The following is a 13,478-nucleotide window of genomic DNA, read 5'->3' as shown; positions in this document are numbered from 1 at the left end:
AGTGCAAGGAAGCTTGTTGAAGGAGCCCATTTGGAGAATGAAAAGGGAGCTTTCTTAGTTTTTCTTCCTGAATATGGCATTGCCTATAAATCCTCTTAAATGAATCTCTTTATTTTCTGGAAAATCTTAGGGATGGAGTAAATTAGTTTTACTTTCAGTCCTTTTCTAAGGAGGTTTCTAAATAAACTACCTGGAAACAGTCAGGTTATGAATGTTCCTAAAACTTAGTAATATGTTGCTTTTGGTTACCAGGTCCAGAATTCTCCACAGTGAAGTTTCTCGCTGCGGGCTAGGCACTGTTAACAACTGGTCCAGGTTTGTAAGGAGCTAGGCCGGGGAAAAGGAAATTAAGAAACTGGCCCTTCCTAGATGTTTTCAAGTTCCTGGCACTATCTTGGCTGCCTTCACACTGACTATTCCAATTAAGTCCTTCAATGAGACTACCAGGCACTATTTTATAAAGGAAAAAGACAGACTCAGAGAGGTTACCTTGTGTCAGAGTCACACATCTGTTAAAATGTCAGGTTCAAAGCCAACTCTGTCTTAGAAAAATTATTTACATAAATACAATAAAATTATATGCCAACATTTTTTCCAAAAAAGCCAAAACAACTGTTTAAGGTTTGCTTTTCCTAAAAGAAAACATAGGAAACCAATAAACTCAAAAGTCATGAGAAAATAAAGTGAAGTTATAGAGGCTCAAATCTATAAACTGAATAATAGAGAGGCAATGAATAACAACTTGATCAAATTAGCAAAAAAAGAAAGAAAGAAAGAAAGAGAGAGAGAGGAAACTATGAAGTAAAACAAATAATCAACAGAATAAGAAAACAAAATCAGAGAGCATACTGACTAGGACCTTGAAGGAAACTGTCAGACAATTAAAAAATCAAAAGTAGATACACGCAGCTTATGGGCAACACATTTAAAGGGATAAAGAATGGTTGACAATAGGGTTGGACTATGAATTATATATCATATGATGAATATTATAAATTTATAAGTATAAAAATACAGATAAAATAATAAGGTTATGAGAGTCATCAACCTATATGTGCCCAACAACATAGTAGATAAACATATAAAGCAAGAACTATTAGCTCTGTAAGGAAAGCTTGATAAAAATACTGCAGAATATTTCAAGAGTTTTTGTTTGCTTGTTTTGTTTTAAATATTTATTTATTTGAAAGGCAGAGTTACAGAGAGGCAGAGGCAGAGACACAGAGAGAGAGAGATCTTCCAACCACTGGTTCACTCCCCAAATGGCCGCAATGGCCAGAGTTGGGCCGATCCGAAGCCAGGAGCCAGGAGCCAGGAGCTTCTTCTAGGTCTCCCATGTGGGTGCAGGGACCAAAGGGTTTGGGCCATCTTCTACTGCTTTCCCAAGCCATAGCAGAGAGCTGGATTGGAAGTGGAGCAGCCAGGACTCAAACCAGCACCCATAAGGGATGGCGGCACTGCAGGCAGCGGCTTTACCCACTACGCCACAGCACCAGCCCCTCAATAGAGTTCTTTTATAACTGAACAGTTACCAAAAAAATGAGTAAAAGATATAGATGAACTGAAAAACAAAATCAACTATTTCATTGATATTTATAGAATTTTAAATCCCTCATATGGAAAAACAAATAAAGTTGGCCCATAAAACATTTTTAAAAATCAATAATATACTCAGTCTCAAATAAAGCCTTACCTTACCTTTCAAAAAGTAAGATTTTACAGGACACATTTTCTTATCACAGAAGATTAAAATTAGACACAAGTAATAATCTTAATTTAAAAAAAAAAAAGGTTTTTAATCCCCCAAAGATAAATAAACACACATATAGCTAATCCTTGGGTAAAAAAAATAACATTACGACAGCACACAAAGAAAAAAATACAAGAAGCACAAACATATAATCCAACAGAGAAAAATCTTAAAAATGAAAGGAAATTAAATATTCAATTACTTAAATATTTTAAATTGTCAACACTAATCTAAGAAGTGGATATTTTCAACCATATTGGGAAGGTGAGTAAAGATCCTACCTTTCACAGAGAGAGTGTCAGGATCAAAGGACTTCTTAGCCAAATTCCATTTAATCTTTAACAGATCATTTAAGTGATCTTTTAAACAGTTCTGTACTGCAGCACAAGACAAAAAGCTCCCCAACAACTCATTTCATGAAATAAGTACAACTTTCCAAAAGCTTTTCATTGAAATGTAATATACATACGGAAAACCACACATAGATGTTAGATGAATTTCTACAACCTAATCAATAGGATGCATACAGGCACCCAAAGACACAAACATAACCAGCACTCTGGAAGCCATCTGCGCTCTCCCTTTTAGACACAACCTCCTCCCCTACCTGGCACCAAGGATCACTGCTTTCCTAACTTAGAACAGATTTTACCCATTTTGTACTTTACATAAATAAAAGCATATGGAACTCTCTTGTACTTGCCTCTTTATGCACAATACGCTTGTGAGATTCATTCATACACTGTAAGTAGTTATAAATTGTTCATTCTTACTGCTGTGTATCTCATGTTGAATATACAAAAATGTACTCATTCTACTACATTTGGTGGACATTTGGGCAGTTTATGGTTTGATGTTATTGCTAATAGTGTTGCTATAAAACACATCTTTCAGGGAACATAACTAAGCATTTTACTGAGTGTATACCTAGGAGTTGAATTACTAGGTCCCATGTTTATGAGTGTTTTCAGCTTTAGCAGATTCTGCTAAACATTTTTCCAATGTATTTGAATCAATTTATATTCTCACCAGCAGTGAATGAGTCCTGTGGTTACTCATGTATCCTTGCCAAACTGTAACTTTTACATCATCAAAAAACTATAGATAAATGTCACTTTTGAATATGAGTACATTCTAAATAAATGATTAACAACTGCAACAGATTTATAAGAAAAAATAACACACTGTAAGCAGGTAGGCATTATTCCAAGGAGGCATGGTGTTTTAAAACATCAAGTCAGCCACCTAAGGGAGACTAACACATGATCATATTAAAAGTGCTGAGAAATGATTTGATAAAATTCAGCCACTATTTCTAATAAATTCTCTCAGCAAAACAGAAAAGTACCTATTTAAGTAAGATAATGATTATTTATTAAATGCTTCAAAGCAAATATTCTAAATAATGGACTCCCAAAACCATTCTAACTAAAGTCAAGTAACAAGAAAGAATGTCACTACCACCATTATTACTTAACAATATATTGGCATTTTCAGCCAGTTAAGATTTCAGAAAATAACCCATCAAACACAGGAAAAGACAAGGAAAGATTATATTTGTGGGGGCTGGCATGGTGGAATACTAGGCTTAGCCTCACCTGTGGTGCCAGCATTCTATATGGGCGCCAGTTCACGTCCCGGCTGCTCCTCTTCTGATCTAGCTCTCTGCTAATGTGTACAAAAGCAGTGGAAGATGGTCCAAGTGCTTGGGACCTCGCACTCATGGGAAAGACCTGAAAGAAGCTCCTGGCTCCAGATCAGTGTAGCTCTGGCCTTTGTGACCATCTGGGGAGTGAACCAACATATGGAAGACCTTTCTCTGTCTCTCCCTGTCTGTAACTCTCTCAAATAAATAAATAAATCTTTTAAAAAATTATATTTGTGGGGGCCGGCACTGTGGCTCAGCGGGTTAACACCCTGGCCTGAAGCGCTGGCATCCCATATGGGCGCCAGTTCTAGTCCCGGCTGCTCCTCTTCCGATCCAGCTCTCTCCTATGGCCTGGTATAGCAGTAGAAGATGGCCCAAGTCCTTGGGCCCCTGCACCTGTGTGGGACCGGAAGAAGCTCCTGGCTCTGGCTTCAAATCAGCGCAGCTCCGGCCATTGTGGCCATCTGGGGAGTGAACCAGAGGATGGAAAACCTCTCTCTCTGTCTCTACCTCTCTCTGTAACTCTGTCAAATAATAAATAAATCTTTTAAAAAATATTTGTGAATGTCTCTTCTAAAAATTCCAAAGGACTCTAGTTAAAAAAAAAAAAAAAACTACTAGAACAAAAAGATCTCGTAAGTAAATTCAATAAATTTGCAGTATATGACAAGTATACAGAAACAATATGCTTTCTTTACCTGTAATAATCTTTAGATACTGAAATAGGAGGAGTAGGTGTTTGGCCTAGTGGTCAATGATGCCCACCTCCCATACTGGAATACCTGGGTTTGATTCCTGGCTCTGGCTCCTGACTCCAACTTCTGGCTAATGAAGATCTTGGGAGGCACCAGTGATGGCTCTGGTAATTAGGTTCCTGTCACCCACATGAATTCCTGAGTCCCAGCTCCAGCCATGGTCCAGCCCTGCCCTTACAGGCATCTGTGGAATGAACCAATGGATAGAAGCTTCCTCTTTCTGTCTGCTTCTCTGCCTGTCAAAGTAAGTAACATTCAAAAAGATGGAAATGGGGAAAAAAAGAAAAAAGCTCATTCACAAATGGGAAAAAAGTTCATTCACAATGAGGCTCACAAAGCTAAACAAGTAGGAATATATTCAATTTAAAAAGACAACAGCACTTAGATAACAAGAACACTCAAATTTTACTGAAGACATGAATAACATCCAAATGAACAGAAAGTGATACGGTGTTCTTAGATGGGAAAACAATATCACACATTAAACGCCCCCAAATTAATACATAATTTAATGCAATTTCAAGCCCTAATTGAATAAAATTGAATTAAATAAACACAAACTTCAAAAGCCTGAGGCTAGCCAAGAAAGACAGTAAAAAAAACAGTATGGGGATGGGGTAGGAAAAAAAAGCCACTGTATACAAAAATATTATAAAGTCACTGCAATTAAATCCATATGATACTGCCATATGAAAAGAGAACTGCAAATGAAACAGAATAGCATATTGAGAAAAATTACATGTGAAAATTTAATATATGTTATACTTGGTGTTTCAGTCCTTTGGAAAAAGATCATTTATATAATAAAGGGTACTAGATTGACAACTCACTTGGAAGAAAATAACGATGGATATGCAGTTTGCAGTCTATATATATTTTAAAAATTCTAAGTGGAGGAGATTTCAATGGAAAAAACAAAACAAAAAAAATCAAAAAATACAGAAGCCATTATAGGCCACCCAGAGGCAGAGATCTTCTAAATCAATACAGAATAATTTTAAAATTTTATAATTATAAACATCAGTATTTCATAAAATAACACAGCTATACTTGAATATATACTAGTGTATACTGAGTGGAAATGTTAACATGGTTAACAGAACATTAGATTTGGAGAAAACACCTGCAAGTAATAACAAGAAGGAATTATATATATAATATAAAAAGAATACTTACAAATTGTTGTAAAGTGGTGGGAATATGGGCAAAATGTTAATGAAAAATAAAAATAAATATTTAAAGTGTGAATAAAAGAAACAAATATGTAATTCACTTAAGAATGAAATCCAAATGGCTTTTACCTGGGAAAAGCCCTTATTAATGTGATTAATAAACAACTTGCAAGAGTTGGAGAAAAATGTTTGCAACCAAGAAAAGAAAGCTTTAGTATATATTTAAAAAGCTTTTACAAACTGGTCAAATAAAGGGAAAAACATAATAGACAAAACTAAGGATAAAAGTAAAAAATGTAAAGATCTAACTATGAATACTTGTAGTAGGCAGAATGCCCAGATGCTCCCCATGATCTTCACCCTTGTAATACTCCCGTGATGTCACATTACAGGGCAGAGGGATTTGCAGATGTACGGACACTGATCAGTTGACCTTAACATACAGAGCTTATCTGGTTGTGCCTCACCTAATCACAAAAGCCCTTTAAAAGCAGTTTTCTCTGGTTAGTAGAAGGCCAAGGAGAGTCAACCTATGAGAAGGATTTGATGCACTCTTACTACCTTGGAAGATGGATGTGACCACATGCAAAGACCAGAGACCAACCTCTAGAGCTCAGACTGACAGTCAGCAAGGAAATGTGGATCTTCATCCTAAAGGCTCAAGGAGCTCACAAGGGAATTCTTCTCCAGAGCTTTAAGAGTCCATCCTGGCAGTCATCTTCACTGTAGCCTTAAGGACCTCAAGCAGAGGGCCCAACTGAGTATTATTGGAACTCTGGCTTATAAAACTGTGGGATAAAAAATAAGCACTGTTTTAAACTGCTAAATTTGTGCTAATTTCTTATGTTGTAATAGAAACTAATAGGTAGGGGCAAGCATTGTGGTACAGGGAGGGAGGTCACTGTGTGCAACCCCAGCATCCATACTGGAATGCTGGTTCACATTCCTGCTCGTGATCCAGCTTCCCATTCAGTTTCCCGCTAATGTGCCTGGGCAGGCAGAGGAGGATGACCCAGTACTTGGGACTCTGTCAACTCAGGTGGAGACTTGGATGAAGTTCCTGGCTTGTGGTTCGCTTCAGTCTGGCCCAGAACTGAATGTTACAGCCATCTGTGGAGTGAACAGGAGATGGATGCTCTCACGTGTTTCATACATTTACTGGTAGAAATATAAATTGTTCCAGCTTTTGACACAAATCTGTTAAATTTATTAAAGATTAAAATATACATACCCCTCAATCCAGCAACCCTCCAGGTATCTATCCCATAGAAGTAAGATCATCATATAGTCACAAACACTTGTACACATAGGAGCATTTATTGTGATAGTAAAAATCTGGTAACAAAGAAAACTCATCAATATCAGAAGGATTTAACAAACCATAGTATGTCATCCCTATTGAGTATTACACAGGCATTAAAAAGAATGGGATGAGAGCTACAGACTTAGGATTTCCATCCTACATGTTGAAAAAGAAAAGTGAGATGTAGAGGATAGATACGACACCATTTATTTTAGAGCAAACTGGTCCACCAACATCTCATTTCACTTATATAAGGTTGTGTATGTGTGTGTAATATGAAACTTAAAAGAGATCTATGTATGTATAGATTTGTAAGGTGCTTACAATACACATTAAGTTACAGACCAGTACAAAAAATGACATATTTTTAATAACTGTCCATACATATTTGTATGTATGAGCAATTAGAAACACATTAGGGGGACAGCAGTGATGGGATATTGTGGGAGATAGTTTTGCCATTATGCATCTTTATGATTACTCTTTTGTGTTAATTCTATTTAAATTGTATTATTCTTTCCAATGGTCTCATTCTTTTCATCTGAGAAACATCAAATCATCCCACTCCCTTCCATTATTATTTTTTCTCATCACTTATCAGTAATGTTCCAGATTATATTGATTGTTTCCTCTAACTGGAATGTGAGCTGCAATAAGTGAAGGTCTTTTTGTTCACTGCTTATGCCAGCAGCTAGAACCATCTGCCACACAGCAGGCACTTGAATACCGAGGAAAGCAGTATTCTTGATGGCTGTTCCTGATGTTCATTTTAATGGTTCTTGGCTTCAGCCTGCCCATAATTAGATGTTGTGGCCATTTGGTGAGTGAACCAGTAAATGGATAATCTTTTCTGTCACTCTGCCTTTCAAATAAATAAATAATTTCCTCCTAAAAGGCTGATATTCTAGATGCTAACAGGAATAAAAGAACTGTAAGAAGTGTGGATTCAGGGAGTAATACTATTTATTAGATGCTTATCATTGCCTGATATGTAACCATGTGTTTTACATTCATTACCTTGAATCATTCATTGAGGCAAATTTATTTTATAGATGAGAAACTGGCTCATAAGAGGTGGCATAGCTATAAGTCTCCTAGCCTGTAAGTGTTCATGACCAGGCCAAATTCCTGATCTTTCCTCTGTGTTGAAATGTCTTCTTACATAGTATATAGGTTTAACACTGACACTAATTCAACTGACTATTTCAAACTCCCATAATTCACTGCTGTACTAGTGATTCTTTGATTTAAAGTCTTTGGATTTTTTTTTTTTAAGATTTATTTATTTATTTAAAAGCCAGAGTTACCAAGAGAAAAGGAGAGGCAGAGAGAGAGAGGTCTTCCATCCACTGGTTCACTCCCTAATTGGCTGCAATGGCCACAGCTGTGCTGATCCAAAGCCAGGAGTCAGGAGCTTCCTCAGGGTCTCTCATGTGGATGTAGGGGCCTAAGGACTTCAGCCATCTTCTACTGCTTTCCCATGCCATAGCAGAGCTGGATTTGAAGTGGAGCAGCCGGGTCTTGAATTGGCACCCATATGGGATGCCAGCATTGCAGGTGGCAGTTTCGCCCGCTACACCACAGCACCGGCCCCTGGATTTTAAAGTATAAACAGTGGGCTCTAACTTGACTATTTTGCTCCTGAAGCAATTAAGCTGTGTACCTGAAGTCCTTGAACAACCAGGGCCCCACTGGTGTGAAGTTAGAAAACAAAAAACAAAATGAGGCCAGCGCCGCGGCTCAATAGGCTAATCCTCCACCTGCGGCGCCAGCACACTGGGTTCTAGTCCTGGTCGGGGTGCCGGATTCTGTCCCGGCTGCCCCTCTTCCAGGCCAGCTCTCTGCTGCTATAGTCTGGGAGTGCAGTGGAGGATGGTCCAAGTGCTTGGGCCCTGCACCTGCATGGGAGACCAGGAGAAGCACCTGGCTCCTGGCTTCAGATCAGCGCGATGCGCCAGCCGCAGCGCGCCAGCTCTGGTGGCCACTGGAGGGTGAACCAACGGCAAAGGAAGACCTTTCTCTCTGTCTCTCTCTCTCTCACTGTCCACTCTGCTGTCAAAAAAGAAAAAAAAATGAGACATTCCAGGAGAGTTCAAAAACATTTGGAAAATTATCACAAAATATTTAAGACAAAAAACAACCCTGAAAACATCCTGAAGGATTTGCAGAGTGGCCCCATCTTTATTTCCAAAGAAAGCTACCCAGAGAGAGCTTCCACTGGAGAACATGTCAGTCATTAACATCAGCACCTCCTGCGGGATGCAAGGAAGAAGAGTGGATGTGGACCTGGCCTGGCTCAGGATAGTCAAGGAGGGTTAATGTTCCAGGCTGCAGGATAAGCTCCTCTCAAGGGATTAGAGCTCAGTGGGTTGGGGAACTGAGGTGGGAAAAAAGGAACAGAGAAAGAGGGGACAACTGAGTTTACACACTTCTGTCTCCCCCACATTTCGATGAGTTCCAATGCAGGCAGACTGGAAGTGTGCAACACAGAGAGTGTTGCCAGGGGCATTCAGCTGCCTCCTGTGAGGTATGGTCCAAATTCCTCCCCAATCAGGGAGCAGACCTCAATCTTTGGATCAGATTCTCAGATCTAGATGCATCTGAGCATTACCTAGAGACTGGAAGGGTTTTTGCTTTATTTTCTTTTGGACTTTATTTGGATGGGTTTTGAAAAGAACTCTAATACTCAACCAATAAATAAAATTTGAGTTCTTTCTTTAAGATAAGGCACCAGGCGAAGGGCTATGGGGGGTACAAGAAAAACCAACATGTTCTGTGCCTCAAAGAGCATATAAAGGGGCCAGTGCTGTGGCACACTGGGTGAAGCTCTACCTGCAGTGCCGGCATCGCATATGGGCGCCAGTTCTAGTCCCGGCTGCTCCACTTGCCATCCAGCTCTCTGCCACAGCCTGGGAAAGCAGTAGAAGATGGTCCAAATCCTTGGGCCCCTGCACCCCCGTGGGAGACGCAGACGCAGAGGAAGCTTCTGGCTCCTGGCTTTGGATTGGCACAGCTCTGGCCATTGCAGCCAGTTGGGGAGTGAACCAGTGGATGGAAGACCTCTCTTTCTCTCTCTGTGTAACTCTTTCAAATAAATACATAATTTTTTTTTAAAAGAGCATATAGAGACTGAAGCAAATAATCATTTAACTTTTTTTAGGTGATAAATGAGCAGTACTTAATGTGCAAATCTGGGTAGAAAATATGGGAGAATCAAGATATTCAAAGATAATTTATCACTACTTACTCCCAACATCTCAAAAAGAAATCCCCAAGATTTTGAAGGATAATATATAAAATAAACTTATCATAGGAGGGTACTTCAAAACATTCATTGAAAAATGAAATTAAAGGTAAGTTTATTTCAGTGCAAGAAACTTTCGAAATTCATGCAGTGTTTTCTTAATACACACTTTCATGACCTTTTTGTGAACTCCTTATATACAGGGATTGCAGAATTTGTTGTACCAAAATATGCTTATCTTTTTTTAAAAAAGATTTATTTATTTATTTGAAAGGCAGATACAGAGAGGCAGAGGCAGAGGCAGAGGCAGAGGCAGAGGCAGAGAGAGAGAGAGAGAGAGAGAGAGGTCTTCCATCTGCTGGTCCACTTTCCAAATGGCTGCAAAGGCTGGAGCTGAGCCAGTCCGAAGCTAGGAGCCAGGAGATTCTTCCAGGTCTCCCACCCAGATGCAGGGATCCAAACACTTGGGCCATCTTCTACTGCTTTCTCAGGCAATAGCAGAGAGCTAGATTGAAAGAGGAGCAGCTGAGACTTGAACCAGTGCCCATATGGGATGCCGGCACTGCAGGTGCCGGCTTTACCCACTATGCCACAGTGCCAGCCCCTATGCTTAGCTTTTAATTCCATTTTTCTATGAACTTATGGAAATATCTTGCTATATTCCTCGTCAATCTTTGTATTCCCAAAACAATTTATTAAAATCATATAAAATTAAGCTTTTGTGTATTTATCAGCAGAGGCAAGTTATATATCAATTATATATACTGAGGGCACAAAATTGCATGCATCTATACAACCTCCCAATTCAGAAGCAAAATCCAGAAAGCAATGACATTTCTAAAGAGGAAAACAATCTGTTTATAATTATTACTGTTTTGTAAATTGGGGAGCATGTAGTTAGCCTACTGGTTAAAACTCATGACTCACATGTAAGTGCCTGGTTCGGCAATCAGCTCCTATCTCCAGCTTGCTGCCAATGCAGACCCTAGGAGGAAGTTGTGATGGCTCAAGTACTTGTAGTCCTGCATAGGAGACCCAAACTGCATTACAGTTCCTAGCTCAAGTCCTGCCCAGTCGCAGCCACTATGGGCATTCAGAGAGGTGAATGGGGGTAGGGAATAAAACAGCTTCTCTATCTCTTTGTCTCTCAAATAAACAAAAAATAATTAATATTTTTTTAAAATCAGTCAGTATATTCTTAAATACCTAAATCAATAAATGAGCTTATTGTCTTGCTTGTTTAAAAGACTGACCGAAAAGCAATAAAAAGAAAGCCAGAATGTTTTATAGTTGAGTGAAAGGTCAGATTCCTTCTGACGAGATATACAAGAAAATGGAACAGATAATATTTCACTGAAAAACAAAGTTTTCATTTAAATGAATTTAGATTATTAAATGTTGTTTTAGATAAACTCACGCACTTTGAAAATCTGTATGAAGAGTGACTGGCAGAACCTAACCTTAAGTTCTGAGAGGACATCACTATTAGCTCTACTCATGCAGTACACTCCCACATGCTACAGCTTAATGTTCCATTGTAGCATGTATCAAATGCATAAGCCTCCTACTTTCCCTGAGAGCTGTGCACAGAAATACAGATTTTCCAGTCAGTAAACTGCTGACATATTTACTACACATGTATTTCTACATACAGTTCAGTACTGGCTTGGGTAGCTCTGTGTGTGTGTGTGTGTGTGTGTGTAGCGGGGGGTAGGGCAAGTTAGTCACAAGTTAGTGTTAGTCACAAATGTCAAAAGATATTGTGAGACCCATAAGTTATTTTCTTCTAAAATATACAGAGTGAAATTACTAACAAGATACTTTGAAATACATAGGTTATACAAAAAGATTTTAAAATGATAATCAAAAACATTCTAGGGAGAACTTATCCTGTAAAAATGACTTTTTTCTTAATGAGATTATCACTCATGGCCACTTTAGAATATTTCTTACATGCCTAGTCTTCATTCTGACATATGCAGATAATACAATATAACCAGACTTAGCTGCCTAATATGTAATAAAACTATACTGACACTTTGCCAGTAGGCTCTAGGATACTTCTGATGTCTTTCCTAAAAATCTTTAATTTAGGGGCCAGAGTTATGGCACAATGTCTTAAGCCAGTGCCTGAGATGCTGCCATCCCATATGGGTGCTGGTTTGATTTGGAGCTTGTAGCTTCACCTGGCCCAACCCTGGCCATTGCAGCCATTTGAGGAGTGGACCAGTGGCTCGAAGATGTCCCTGTCTCTCCTTCTGTTATTTTGCCTTTCAAATAAATCAATTTTCACACTTGATCTTAGCCAAAAAGCTGAGAAGCAATCAAATAAATCAATCTTAAAACAGTAACAACAACTTAAATGTAGTTAACAGGGACCAATGACAAACAAGTCGGAATTAGAACCACTCACTTACTGAAATCAAAAGTGGTCACCTTTCAAGTCCTCTGAAGGAGAGATGGAGGCTACTTTTCCTTCTTGAAGGAGTAACTTGTTTCCCCAAACACGGTGAATTTTGGATTCTGTTTAGTTTTTTAAGTATATAAAATATAACAAGCTAAAAATTCTGTTCCAGGAAAAATGAATCCCAATTTTCAGAGCTGCAGAGTTACACACTGGAGCTGCTTTATAGAACTGGAGTGTCCTGGCCATTCCAACTGAGAAGTTACAAGTGAAAGGATGCTTTGTGGTTACATTGTTTGTACTACAGGGTATGCCAGGATAATGCTGAGACCCCTCAAAACCCCAGAAACCCAATGTAGGTCAGAATACAACTTTGAAGCTAGGCTGAGACCGGAGGACTCATCAACCCATAAATAACTATTAGAGTCTTCTTGACTGCCTAAGTTAGATTACTCCAAAAATACTCTAGCAAACCATGTCTCAATTCTCGGTAAAAGAGACAAAAGAGATGTTTCTAACACTACAGAAAAGTGTGTATGCCTTCTGAAGGATACAACACTCACTGTAGACCACCACACAGTACTGCAAAGAATAGTACATAGTATCTAGGACATCAGAAGATGTATTTTAGATTCAATATTGTATTGTAGTTCAAGATGGGAACAAAGAAATTCTGAGTTCTATGCAGGCAAAAGCTTCAATAATGTTGAAGCAAAGGGTCAGGGAGAGGTGTGGAAGGCTTATGATTGTCTTTTAAATAGCCAAGCAAAGAAAAATAAAAACACGCTAAGTTTATAGATATTGCTGTAATGTTTAATAATTATTTAATTGAACTCACGTGAAAAACATGAAACTTATTTGTTAACATACACACATGTGTCCCTGGGAGTATCACTGATTGACTGAATTTTATGGGTTTTAAATTTTTACTAGCTTTCCAAAGGCTCAAATTCTCTAAAATGATAAACTTCTCCACCTCCTTCACAATCAATTAATGATAAGTGTTTCACTATTCTGGACTCATATCTACTTTGCTTAATTCCCTTTAATTTCCCTGCACCCCTCTACAACCGTCCAGCCCCAAATCAGATGGCACTCAAGTGTTTTATCTGAATTCACTGCAAAGCCACAACTAGATTCCAAATCTGACAAATATTCCAATTCATGAGACATCTATAGCACATTATCTATATTTGTACACT

Source organism: Oryctolagus cuniculus, chromosome 2, assembly GCF_051225735.1.
Source record: "Oryctolagus cuniculus isolate XC-2025 breed Fujian yellow rabbit chromosome 2, ASM5122573v1, whole genome shotgun sequence".
Classification (NCBI taxonomy): domain Eukaryota; kingdom Metazoa; phylum Chordata; class Mammalia; order Lagomorpha; family Leporidae; genus Oryctolagus; species Oryctolagus cuniculus.
This window is presented reverse-complemented; position numbering follows the sequence as displayed.